Genomic DNA, 14,334 nt, shown 5'->3' with positions numbered 1-14,334 from the left:
CTCGCTCACACACATAAGATTACACTTCATGTTTTCATTTTCAAAAATCTATATGCAACATGAGGTCACTCTGAAACATGAGACTACTTTAATTCTATTGTTTTACTAGAACGTTTAGTACTTAATGAGTGGTTGCTCATTAAGTGAGTGGAAAAATATGAACTACTTTGTCAAATAGACTTAAAACGAGGTTTTTTTGGGATTAGGGATTAACAGTTATATTCAAACAACTGATTATAACTGATTCAAATGAACAATTCATTATTTACCTACATTTTACAGTCAAATAATTCAAATATTTAAGGATTTGTTAAAAAAATAAGTTTCATAATTTCTATCCATTAAAAACTTAATATTTCCACTTGAGTCAATTAAGTAGCCTAAACTGTTATCAATTCCTATTTGACCATATGATCAATAAGTTCTTGTTCAGGGAGCAATGCTCCTTTATCTACATATTAATTACTATAAATGTTTTCTCTACATGGGTATCTCTGTGAGTTATCAAAGAGTAGACTAATCATTACATGTTTATATGTGGTAGTAAAAATGGCACTACAGAAATGATTCAAATTTGTATTCCTTCTTTGCACTTTGGAGCAATATTACTAATTTCAATACACACAGTATCATCTTTTTAATCTACTCTGTAAACTTTTTCTCAATTGCACAGTGAACTTTTCTTGCCAAATCTTCATACATTGTTTATATATTGGACTTCCAGTGATGAATCAAACTAACCCCTCAATGTTAGAACTTGGTATTGTTTCTGTTTCTTGAAATATGTAAAGTGCTTTGTCAGATGTCTTGCAGATACTAAAACCTTAAGCACCACTGAATTAAAGTAAAGCAGAAAGCTTGGAGTTCATATAGAAATTCTTTTGAATATCCTAAGATAAATATGATTGTTAAATATTTCCCCAAAGCTTTGAACACTGGACTTTAGTTTCCTTCTATCAACAACCAGAAGGTTGCAAAGTTTTGAAATTCAATAAAATCAGTATGGTGTGAATCGCTCCTTTTGAATGCAGGTATAGTCTGTCTCTGCAGACCTAAGATCTGATTTTCATCTATCCAAGGAACATCTGATGGTATATGTGGACCACTGTTTTAAATATGTCTGAGGCAAAGCCACTGTTGCAGCTATTAGCTGGTTCATACTGCACTTTTTCTAAAGTTGTGCAACATGAATACTATAGACTTTTAAAACATTGCCCTTCTATCCTCTGTGTCAATCCAAGCCCTAGTGAGCCTCACACTCCAAGTCAGCTCTTGTTTTGTCTAATAAAACTGCCACAATTGGTACTCTTTTCTAACTGTATATATGGCATCTATTTAGTACTTCTTTACATATTGTCTTTTTTTTTTCTTTTTGCCTACCAATATACTTTATAGTCGGGATTTTAGCACAGAGTAAATGGACATCAAATCCTGGTTTGACAGTTCTATGGCTCTATGAACAGGTGGTATATTCTCTGTTATACTTTATGATCTGAGGTACAATCAGGCTTCAAAAGGTATTTCTCCATTGATGGTGATAGAAATCTGCATGTTTTCTAAAACAGACCAAGAGACCTGATTGCCATAATTTAAGATCTACCAGAGTAGAGAAAACTGAATCATTACTTTGAAATTATTTTATACAATCACAAATAGTGCAACTTCAAATTCACTAAAAATATTGTGAAAAATATTTGAATACTGTTTTCATAGGAAAATAATTAGGAATCCAAAGGGACCCTTGATAGGAGTCATGAACAAACTACAAATGATCTTTCCTTCTCTTCTTCCCAGTGTCTAAGGTCACCCAACAATTCAGAGGCACTCTGATTAGAATATTCCCAGTAAAGAAAACTTCCAATGTAGGGGTCAGGAAAGTTCACATGGATGGAATAATAGCCTGTCGTTGAACAAGTGCCCATGGTCATCTTTGTCCTTTGAAGCCTTTAGGCACTAACTACCTATGTGTTCCATTAAATCTAAGAATATCTTTAATGAACCAGACAGTTTCTAGTCATGGAATTTAAACTTAACCTGGAAGTTGGCAACACTGATATTAATGAATTCAATTCTACACTGAAAAGTGATTTGGGAATAAGATAATCTAATGATTTATAGTTTTCTCTAGAAAGAAAGGAAGGTTTACTTTTACAGGGCAGCATTATGTATATTGTTATATCATCATTTTATAATAGTGTCAAAAATTTCATTGTAAAATAATGAAAGCATCTTCTGTTACATGGGCTCTGTATATCACAGTAAAAATGAACAAGGTAGGACTAATAGTTAGAAAAAGGTAAAATAAATTGAGGCATTTTGGAGAATTAGAGGAGGAAATGAAAGCAAGCTTGTCTAAACTACACTGAAGTGGCTGACATCCCAATTCATTCTATAGAAAGTGATTTGGATTTTATTGGGTTTTTCATCAAAGACACATTGCTCATCAATCTGTTGTGCTTCTATAACCTTTGATCACGTTTAAATGAGTGTCTACTCATTTGCTGAAACACAAAGATATATCATTTATTTTAATCAGTTCAGAGTAAGTTCTACCCTCTGTCTCCATGTGTCTCTATCTGTCTCTCTCTTTGTTTCTATCTCTCTCTGTCTCTCTGTCTCTCTCTGTCTCTCTCATACACACACATGCATGCACACACACACAGACACACACACACACACACACACACACACACACACACGTCTATGTAACTTTTGTTTTAATGATTCAGAAGATAAAACTCAGAGCCATCCACATGCTAAACACTGTGCTTCCAAGAACACACCAACCCCTTCAGTTTCTTAACTGTGTAATTTATTTATTGGCACCAAAATGTCTGTGTAAATATCTGTAACATAGAAGGGAGGTAGTGTATTGTTACAATCTGATGGCACAATTATATGTGGGATTATGAACACAATATTTAAACTTATTTACTTTTAAATTCTCATTCGCATAATTGATGCTATAATATGGCTCTGATTATTTTGTAGTTACATTGAAAATCAAATAAGAAAACATATAGGCATACTATAACCAGATGTAAAAGTCATTACTATGTAAAAATTAGACCTACCTCTAATAATTATTTCTGTAACTATTTTTAAGCACTTTCACCTTTATAATGCTTTTGTTAAGAAAATAAGTTAGGTAGAAGTTAGGGAAAGTGCAGTGTAGAATATAAGTATAGTTCTTTGACTGACATATAACCCTATAGTAAATTGATTTTAAAAGTACATTAAATAGAAAATATTCAGAAAATGGTTATAGTGGTGTACATAAGCAATATCAAAATTCTGTATTTAATGATAGGAAAACACAAATATGAGGCCAGTTTGATCTGCATTATGATAAATAAACCTGCAAAATGAAATCTGGACACAAAATACAACAGTGTGTGTGTGTGTATGTGTGTGCATTTGTGTGCCTGTATACATAATAACATAAATTTAATATAAAATAAATATTACGATGAATATCATAAATGCACCTGTTAGGTAATATATAGCAAAATGGAGAAAATATCTCTGACTTTCTTTTTTTTACTATGCATAACATTGAATTGCCTGTGTTCTGAGTTGCAATATGAATCGCTGAATTGCTCTACAATCTGTTGTAGAAATAATTTTGTGTGAAGATTGCAGTTCTTTTAACTTCTACCTTTTTGACTTCTGTGGGTTTGTAATACAGTTGCAAAATTTAAAAAGGTTTTTAAAAGTTTCAGTTTTTCTTCCTAAGATATTATCATGCTATATAAACAAAACATGGCTAGAATGTGTGTGAGTGTGTGTGTGTGTGTGTGTGTGTGTGTGTGTGTGTTATGACAGTGTTTCATGAAGCCTAAGCTATTGAACATCCTATGTAGTCAAAGAGGACCTTGAACTTTTGATGCTTTTGCCTCCCCTTCTTAAGTTCTTGGACTACAGTCAGAGGTCTTCACACTCAGCCATGGGTTTCTGGTTAAAAATTCAATGAAAGAAAGGTAATCAATAATAATTATTCCTTAAATAACATTTATATAGCTTAAGAAAGTTGGTAAGTGACAAACTCAGTTAACAGTAAAGTATAAGTTTGTGGGTTTTGACATCAGAAAACTCCCTTTTTAAAGGTTTAGCGCTATACTACCATTGAATTTAGATCACTAGCCATTATTATGTGAGTTTTGTTCCAACTAGTAAGAATCTCTTAAGTTCACTTCAAGAAACAAAAGAAAAACAAAAGGCATTTCCACTTACCCTTAAAAGATGAATCATTTCAAATGTAGGGCACTGAATGGGAAAATGACAGAAGTGAAGACTGGTTTTTGCTTGTGTAACAATTTCTTTTGTGGTTGAAGAATTGTAGCTATTATTTTCTGAGGCAGAAAAATCTCCTATCTCTGTATTGCTATTTGAAGTCAGTTTTCAGAACTAGATAATCTTTGAAGTTTTCCTTAGTATGTAGTATTTGAAGGGATATTAATAACTACCCAGCTTAACTGCCCCCCTTTTTTTTAAACTTCCACTGCTGAGGACTGAAACAAGAACCTTCATCCAGGCTAGGTAAATCCTCTACCTCTGAGCTGCCTAGAATTTACTCTGTGAACAGCAAAGAATACAGAGGCTTATAAAGGACTAAACTTCATGTCACTTAACTCTAACTTTTCAGGTTAACACTTTTCCATAGTGTCTTTATTTTATATATTAACTATTTAGCAAATACATATTGAAGAAAGATATAATGATCTATCCATATAAACATGAATAAAGTATAATCCTTATCTGTGAATATATAAGTTGATTATGTAGATTGCACTCAATGTAATAGAGAAGACAATGCTTATAGGATCTTTAATATCATTGAAAATTAAAGTATTAAGTTAAAAGCAACGAACAAAAACTAAACCACCATATACTAAGTGCCAAGTAATGAGTACAATGTCTATTTTCATTAAAATTAAAATGGTAAATTTGATACTTTTTATGTGATCAGTGACTTTTTCTATATTGTATATAAAATTTTTTAAACATTTGCATTTTAAGCATATTTCTTATTTTATTTTTGTTTATTTTTGCAGGGTAAGATCATTCTATACACTTCTTAACAACTTGTCTTGTGCCACAGGCTAGCCTTTAACCTCTTGCCTTGTGAGTACTCAGATTTCAGGCATACAAATGCCAGGTGTGGCTTTATAGTCAGAAAAATACCTATATTCTCCTCTCTTTGTGGAAAAAAATGTACATTTCTGCATGAACTAAGAATGAGACTTAGTTTGCTGCCATTTCTCAAAGTTCTACCTTTACCAGAAGCTCATGACTTTTATAACTTACCTGAGACTCTACTTATTCTTGGCATTTCACACCTACTTTGTCAGGTCATTGCTGTTAACCCAGGAAATACTCTGCATTGTTTATGTATTGTGATTAAATTGAGTATGCATGTGTGGAGCTCAAATGCAGAAAGGAGATATTTTTCTTCAGTGATAGCTAAAGAACTAGCAATGAAAGTCTATAATAACTATGGAAATGAAAAAAAAAGTGATGCATTTGAGGAAAAAGGGTCAGTCTCATTTTCCTCTCATTTATTCTGAGGGGGAAACAAAAGAAAGAGAAATAAATGTTACCCATAGCATAGCTTGAAAAACTATGCTATTTCATGGACTAGCCTTTTCTAAATACTAGTTTCTTTTGAGAAGCTTAATATAAAATGTACTTTAGCTTTTATCAATCATCTAAAACAGTATTGGAAGTACACTAATCCCTTAAAATAATAAAAATCCTTACTGGTTTCTTATTTCATCTTATAGTTGACTAATTTGGAATATATATATATATATGAGACAGTATATTTTACAGATTTAATTAAGTGAAATTTTAAAAAATTGTCTGAAGTTCAGTAATAGATATATTTTTAAAAATGGATGTATACTGTTGCCCAATAAAAAGAGGAAATTAATCCTCCCATCTAAGGAGTCTACTCTACTGACTATTTAAATAATATTTGGAAGGGCAAGGATCATGGTATAATGATTAATCATTTTGCTACATAATTATATTATATATTGCCATTTCTTTGTTATTTAAAATTATTTTAAAAATATTTGTGATGAAAGGATAAGGAAACAAAACTATCAATAAAGCTAATCATTTTTCTTCCCTTAAACTGTAGGTTTAAAGTATTGCTATAAAAGTACCATATCTTTTGTACTTACTTCACACAAGAATAAAAGCATCACATTTCCTCTGAAGCTCTTTAGATCATATGTGAAAATGTGAAGTATGGGCCTACTCAACTTCCAGGAGTCAATGACTAATTAAAAAACAATTGAATTATGCCCCAGCTGGTTATAAATCATAAAGTTATCTTTAAATATGTAAAATGACAAAACCTAACAATTCATAACATTATAAGCAATTTAAGAATAGGAACCTTTGATAGGCTATAATTAGAAAAGAAAAGCAATTAGACTCCCCATCAACCCCACATCACAAAAAGAGTATATAAGTCATTGAGTTATGTGGCTAAATTTTAAATAATATAAAAGTTATAGAATAGAGCTAGAATGTTTACTCCTAGCAAGCGGTCAACTTCTTCCCTCTCTTTAAACACACAAACACACACACACACACACACACACACACACTCACACACACACACACACACTCACACACACTCACACACACACACACACACACACACACACACACACACACACACATACACCATGTGCACATTTCACTGTTAAGTGGCATATAATACTGTGTGTTTTAGTACTGAACTTTACCTAACCTAATTAAACTTTGTATATCTTTAATTGTCCTAAACTATCTCCAGGGAGGTAGTTGGGATAAATGCATCCATTCTTTCTTTTTTTTTTATTACATATTTTCTTCAATTACATTTCCAATGCTATCCCAAAAGTCCCCCACACCCTCCTCCCCCACTCCCCTACCCACCCACTCCCATTTTTTGGCCCTGGCATTTCCCTGTACTGGGGCATATAAAGTTTGCCTGACCAATGGGCCTCTCTTTCCAGTGATGGCCGGCTAGGCCATCTTTTAATACATATGCAGCTAGAGTCAAGAGCTCTGGGGTACTGGTTAGTTCATAATGCTGTTCCACCAATAGGGTTAAAGGTAAAAACATTACGTTCCTATGACTGGCAATACAATCAATCAAAATTTGCCAATTGATTACAGATTTTAGGCAAGGGTTTTATTATATGTAATTGCCAGTTGGCAAAATTTTACTGCAGGAGGCAGGGAATGAACCAGACCTGGAAGACCATATAGGCCTGAGGAATGTTTGGTAGGATGTGCTCCATACCACACTTTTCCAATATTTTCTAATGTTTTTCCAATATTCCTTGCAGTATTCTGTTATTTGTCATGAACTCCCATAACTTCAATTTTCCTATTAGAATCTCAAATACCCAGCGTTTAAAAATAATGCCCAAAAATGGTTGGTCTTTCTTGAAGTGACACAGAGTACAAACCATATATAATAGAACCTACATAGCTGTAGTAGCCCCAGCCCGTTTATGTCTTATCTCTCTATATACTATTTCTCTGATCTCATTTCACTTTTTGTATTATAGTTCTGTAACTCCTATGAAGTTTGTTGTGTTCTCCACCTTTTTGAGACAGACTCTTGTTATTTTTGAGACAGTCTTGCTGTATAGACTTCAATTTTAAAATCACCTTACTACTGAATGCTGATGCTAAAACCTTGTGCTTCACACCTCTCTTTCACTCAGATGCTTACCTTGCCGTCTGCCAGCACCATTATCTCTAAATTCTTTGATCTGCCTTTTAAAGATTGATAGCTAAATCCAATATTACATGCCTATTTTACTGCTTTGACAACAGTTAAGAATTAAGAGAGATTGTCAATAATGATATTGCCATATCCATATCCACCTGTTCAGTGCCTAACAGTTATATTATAAACAATGCCTAAACAGAAACAACAGAGTTTACTGTGTAATAACATGCCCACTAGATTGTGACCTGCCTGCTTTCAGACCTAAATTTGTTCATTACAGTTTAGCAGATTATTTCACCTGCTTGTATGCCTCAGTTAGCCAATATACAGACTGTGGTTAACACCTTCTCATGGGATAGTTGTGAGGCTTAAATGAGAAAACATAGGCAAACCTCTTCTATATTTGTATTACATATTATGCAGCAACTTACAACGAATAATAGTTACTACTATCATCATTTTTTTAATTTTCTTCAGAGGAAATAACCGATTACTTGTTCTTCATGCTTTGATTGTAGGAAGCTGTATGTGAAAAACATTTTATGAGTCTTGATTTCTGAGCTAGTTTTAAAAGACACGGACACAAGCCATTTCGGCAAAGGCATGCTACTAATGTCATTAAAGGAGAAATACATTTTCGTGAAAGTGAAATGGCATGGGAACCATAGCCACTTAGTCTGATGATATTTTTGTCTGGACATTAGTTGACATGAGTTTCTAGCATGTAGTTGTTTTAGTTTTCACAATACATGCACTCCACAGTCTGTCCCTACTGAATAATTCAACTTGCAAGGCCCACCCATCCCTGCTACATTACCAGTCCACCTGCTCCATCTTCTGTAAAAGGCCAAATTCATTATTCACATTCTTTCCTCTAAGGCTTGCCTAGCTACCCACCACAAGCATTTACGTTGCCTCTTAAGAGACTTCAAATCATTCTCCTTTGCTCACTTTTTCACTATTTGGACCAGAAATGTACTCCTTTTCTTATTCCCCAGACAATATTCAAAATGGTCCAAGAGGAACTTGATGTTAGGAGATGTATATTTATGAACTCATAAAGATACACTGTTGTATGAAATTTAAAATACCGGCATGGAGCTGTTGTGAGAGGTAATGCAGTTTTCAAACTTTTCTGATTTCTATGGATACAGTTATGCTTCATTAAATAGGCAAGGACATTATTGACCCCTGAAGTAGATATTTGTGGTTAAAAGAGACCACAAATAAAAGTACAGAAGAATGTTCCTGAAAGTAGGATTTTAAGAGATACAAAGGGCCATGAAGGCAGTTTGGGGTCAAAAGATTTGTCTAGTTCTTCTCAAAATTAGACCATGCAACTGACCATCTATGAATCAGAATATCCTTAATAATGATACTTAACATGGCTAGATGTATAAATGTGATGTAACTTGCAAGTGTCTTTAGGACAGTGTAGATGGCATAATCTTAACCATAGCTGGAAGGAGGACTCAGTAGAAAAATGAAGATAGGTTCTAAGTAGCAGAACACAAACTTGATATTCCAGCTCTTGTGCATCATATTTGAAACCCTATTTATATTATTCCAACTGTGAATTAAAATATCTGCTAGTGGCTGGTTAAATAATGAAACACCTTAAATTTGTTGTTGGTTTTAATGCTGAGTGTATAAAGTGGAGATTATTAAGTTGTTTTGCAGCTATGTTCTCAGTATTTAAAGAAATCTTAAAATGTTTGATCGAAGGCAATGATAGATTGAACTGTGGAACATTCATTAAGCTGATGGTTGGTGATTTTCTTCTGGAATTTATCAGTTACAACACATAGAAAAATAGCAAAATAGCATAGGTGTTTTATAACCATGACAAATGATAATCTTTTTAACATCATTAAAAAGTCAAATGTTTCAAAATGCTCAAGTAAGGCTAATTGATTATATGACTATTATATTATTGTTATTTTGTTATAATAATATCTTATTAACCTCAATATGTAAAATATTCATAGTTGGCTCATAGTCACCTAATTAAAGAGCTAACTAAGCATTTAATTTCATTAGAATGTAAGCTTTCAAGGATGCTCTGCTAAAATAATCTCAATACAAGTACTATATATCCTTGTTTCAGAAGGATTTCACTGTTATATAAGTGAAGTGGCAAGACACACTTTAATGATACTAACCAAATAGTCTGGAGACTAAGGAGCCATTAGATCCTGGAACTTAATTACTGTCTTGCAGCAGGGCTCAGCAAACTGCAACCTTCAGTCTCAAGCTTTGGACAAATTTGAGAGCAGATGACGATACTTGATGTTGGTTGCTGATAATCTCCACCCTAAATTGTGTCGGTTTTTGTGCTTCCTTTACTTGAAATCATACACGGCTCTTATTTGGAGAAAACAAAATGAAGCAGTAAGATGCTGAGGATTCACTTAGGTTTCCGACCATTATTGAAGTTTGGGTATTTATTAGCCAAATTAAGAAATATTTCTTAATAGTTAATTCCAAGCAATACGGAGAATACTGCAAAACTGAGAATTTCAAGGCTTATTTTTTGGAGAGAAAAATCTACTGTCTTCTGTAAGTCACAGTGGGTGTCAGTGCTAATATTTCTTAAATCCTTAGTTGATTCGTGGCACACTGTCACAGGAATCTAGATTAAAATTAGCGGGGGCATTTTTGCAATGGTGAAGATTGAACCTAATGCATTGCACATGCTAAGCAAGGGCTCTATTGCAGCCCAGGTCTTTCCGTTTTTATTTTAGTTGCTGGAGAAATAGGTATGTTCTTCTCAGGTAGCCTTGTAAGTACAAAGAAGTCCTTTGTGTTTCCTTGCCTTGCTCTCTGAGAGTGTCTTTGGAAAAGGGGGAGGAAATTGGATGGTGCCAATAACATTTGACAAACTATTCTACTCATAATGATGCTATGAAGATATTATGACATAATGTATATAAGCAATGCTTTTGAACCCTGCTTGGCATCCAGGGGGTTCTCAAAAATATCAGTTATCACTCTCTTCTTTTTCCTGTGAATTCATACTGCACCAAAGCCTGTCCTATTATTACCTGAAAACATCATCGCTGTTATCCATAACAACTCTACATGGCAGGGGGAAAAAAACCTCCACCACCACCACCACCAAAAAACCAAATGGCAACAGAGAAAGGGTTAACAGCCCTCCCTCCATTTTGCAGATAGAAAAAGCCCTGTCCTTATTGGCTAAACACCACCAAATCCTACCTTGACATTGCAATCTCAAGCCTTATTCACCTTCTGACATTCAGGACTTGAGTTGGGCTTGCTTCTGTAGATGATAGGTGCTATTGGGAGAGAAATTATGTGCACATTGCAAATATTTTTTTCACATTCCCAAAGGATCAGAAAAACAAGTTTAGTGAATGAAAAACATAATTAAATATCCTGTGATTTACCTGCTATAAGGCAGGGTTGGGTGTTATACATGACTCCCTGATTCCCCAATAGAAAAGTGCTAAAAATTATATTTCTTTTGAAGGCCAGTGTGTGTGTGTGTGTGTGTGTGTGTGTGTGTGTGTGTGTGGTGTGCTTGTGTGTGTGTGTGTGTGCATTGTGTGTGCCTATGTGTGTGTGGGGTATGTGTGTGTGTGTGTGTGGTGTGTGCTTATGTGTGTGCATTGTGTGTGTCTGTCTGTGTGTGGTGTATGTGTGTGTGTGTGGTGTGTGTGCTTGTGTGTGTGTGCATTGTGTGTGCCTGTGTGTGCATTGTGTGTGTCTGTGTGTGTGTGGTGTATGTGTGTGTGGTGTGTGTGCTTGTGTCTGTGTGCATTGTGTGTGTCTGTGTGTGTGTGGTGTATGTGTGTGTGGTGTGTGTGCTTGTGTCTGTGTGCATTGTGTGTGCCTGTGTGTGCATTGTGTATGCATGTGTGTGTGTGTGTGTGTGTGTGTGTGTGTGTGACAGAGATGCTGAAAAAGAAGTGAAGAAATAATTTTCTGTGGGTCACGTTAATTGCTCTTTCTCATTCTCTTTACATGCGTACACAACTCCAGGTGACAATTTATGCGTACTGAATTAATGATTTGTTTGTCAGAGTGTATGATTTTATATACATATATATGCATATATGTATTTATATATGTATCTATGAATGCATATTATAAATATAAACTTTTTTAAAATATAAACTTCTTAATTAAAACATTTATAAGTCTGCTTTGATCTCACATTTTTTTCCCCACTCTTTTATGTGAGGTCAGGATCTGCAACAAACTGGGAGCGCAGAGATTACTCACTGCGCAACATTTTCTCTGCCCCCCCCCATCCCATCTCTGCAACATTGTAGTTCAATCCCACTCCCCCCAATGGACATTTTTTCTTGCTTAGACTATCTACAAGGTATATGGTAAGGGGCATATCATTAAGGGCATCACCTAAGGTTTCCTTGGATGGGGCTTAAACAGGTAAATATTAATGAAGAACCTGTCAAGCACTAGCAGTGATTCTGAACTAAAGTAAATGTCCTTTAACTGCTGAATGTCGCCTGCTGTGTTTGTTGGAGGGGTGCCTGTCAATTAAAATAAGAGGTCTCAAGACCACAATGTGAAGTGTCTTAGTTATCTAGTACCATCTAACAGGAAGCAAGACGCAAAGGGCTCGGCGCAGAAAAGAAACAGACACACAGACATGTTTTGCAATGACGAACTTTATGTCGCACCAGGAACCAGCAACCTGTTCATGTTTAGCAATTCCGCGGTATGCTGTAAACACTGCTTTTCAGGTTAAGCTGAGCAAAGGAACGGGATAAAAGGCAGTCTTGGAGACTTTTCCACAGTCCTTTTAAAAATATAAAATTGTCACCAAATGACTTCAGTAAGCTAATAAAAGGGCTCGCTGAATACCCTTATACTATCCTCTTAAACTTACGTGACCATCAGCAACGCTGTTCAAATTCAGCCAGCAGCTGTTAGACCAAGACAGATCCGCAGTGTGTTATCTCCCAGAGTTACGAGTGTGTTCCCTGAGACCCGCCGAAAATGAGGGTCGGTTTCACCGAGAACATAATAGAGATCATTTGCAATCCCCCCAGCCCCGCTCCCATTACTTCAAACCCTGAGCCCCCTCCCACTTGGTCCGAGTCCGATTTCTTAATAAGGTGAACAGTTTGCACCCCCCTACTGGATTTCACCCTCCTCAGCCCAACCCCTCAACCTGAGACCCCCGCGTTCAGTTTTACTCCTCCTCCTTCCCACCCTTCCCTGTCCCCCTCCCCCTCCCATTACTTCTAGAGACCCCACCCCAGTCTTACTCTCACAGCTTTCCCTGAGAGCGAGGGTCTCTACATCCTTGCCTCCCTCTAGCGCCTACATCTCCAACCTGTCCTCCAACCTTCTCCAGAATCGGGTTGCATTAGAGATACCTGCGTTCTTGTCTCCTTCCAGAGACCCCCACCACCCCGCGATTTGAGCGCTCTGAGTCGCTCCCCGCCACCCTCCCGAACCAGCGCGGTCCTCCAGGCTGCAACCATCCGGGACCTGTCCATGCTCCCCTACCCCATCCTCCGCCCAAATCATTAAGGTCTCAGCTAGCAATGCCGCCCGGGGGCTCCAACTTACCACTAGCGTCCGGGAGGAAGACCAGGCAGGTCGCCGCGGCGGCAGCTAGACGAGAAACGGACTCGGCTGCAATCGCCCAGCGGAGCCCGCGGCAGTCAGTGCGCTGCTCTGAGCTGCGCGCCGCAACCTCGCTTCTCAGAAGACGGAAAGAAGGATGGAGGGAGCTCGGCGCGAAGGATAGCGCCGGCAAGTCGACCTCCTGTGGGCAACCTGCGCCCCCCGGAAAGGTTTGGCTGGAATTGTTTTACTACCCTACTCTAGCATAGTAACTGACACCTCCAGCATCTCCGCGCCAATCGCTTCTTCTTTCTTCTTTGAAGGCCCCTAACTAACTACACTATTCTAAGCGGACGAAGACCACCACCGGAGCACCACGACGATCTCCACGACGCCGACGACAATCGATGTGCAGAACGAAGAAAAGTTCATATGTAATAGGAAGGTAAGGGATAGACAGGCCAAAGGAGCAACCAAGATTAACAATCTTGCTGCTCCAAGGGCTCAATCATTAAGCCTGGTGCACCCAAGGAAGCTTCCTTGGTGAGAACCAGAGCACCTACCCAGAGCTGGTGAGGCTGCACCAGGCTCTTAGGCAAAACCAGGGATGAGGGGAGGAGTCACGAGGAGCGAAGAAGAGCCAATCAGTGCTCAGGGTTACACTGCTCAGGGCCTGTTTGGACCAGAATCCTAGTGCGTCTGGAATCTGCTGGCAGGGGACCCTGAGCTGTGGCGTAGGTGGGGAAGTGATTAATTTGATTCATAAGCCATAGGGACTCGGGGAAACTGAGGTCATCCATGGCACCAGACAGGAGATGGGGAAATTCTCAAGAATCGACCCTCAAAGATATAACTTTAAACACATACTGCAGAGACAGACAGACAGACAGACAGACAGAGACAGAGACAGAGAGACAGAGGCACTCAGAGAGACAGATGCAGAAATAGAGAGACACAGAGGAGAGACAGACAAGTAGAGAGACAGATATACGCAGATAAAGATAGAAATACAGACGGGGGGGGGGGTT

The 14,334-nt window shown here is 37.0% G+C and overlaps 1 protein-coding gene across 2 annotated transcripts in view; it reads right to left on the bottom strand.

The window, feature by feature from the left end:
- The window catches only part of Htr2c (5-hydroxytryptamine (serotonin) receptor 2C), a 234,814-nt gene extending 220,894 nt beyond the window's left edge, over positions 1–13,920 (bottom strand). Inside the window, exon 1 of one of the 2 annotated variants that reach the window (XM_030251228.1) lies at positions 13,310–13,920. The gene's annotated coding sequence lies outside the window, so the exon portion shown is untranslated. The remainder of the gene's footprint in view (positions 1–13,309) is intronic. The other variant, NM_008312.4, reaches the window with a different exon arrangement.
- Between the last annotated feature and the right edge of the window lie 414 nt (positions 13,921–14,334).

Source organism: Mus musculus, chromosome X (genome assembly GCF_000001635.26).
Source record: "Mus musculus strain C57BL/6J chromosome X, GRCm38.p6 C57BL/6J".
Taxonomy (NCBI): domain Eukaryota; kingdom Metazoa; phylum Chordata; class Mammalia; order Rodentia; family Muridae; genus Mus; species Mus musculus.
Note: the sequence above shows the minus strand (reverse complement) of the source record. Positions and strands in the feature narration are given on the sequence as shown.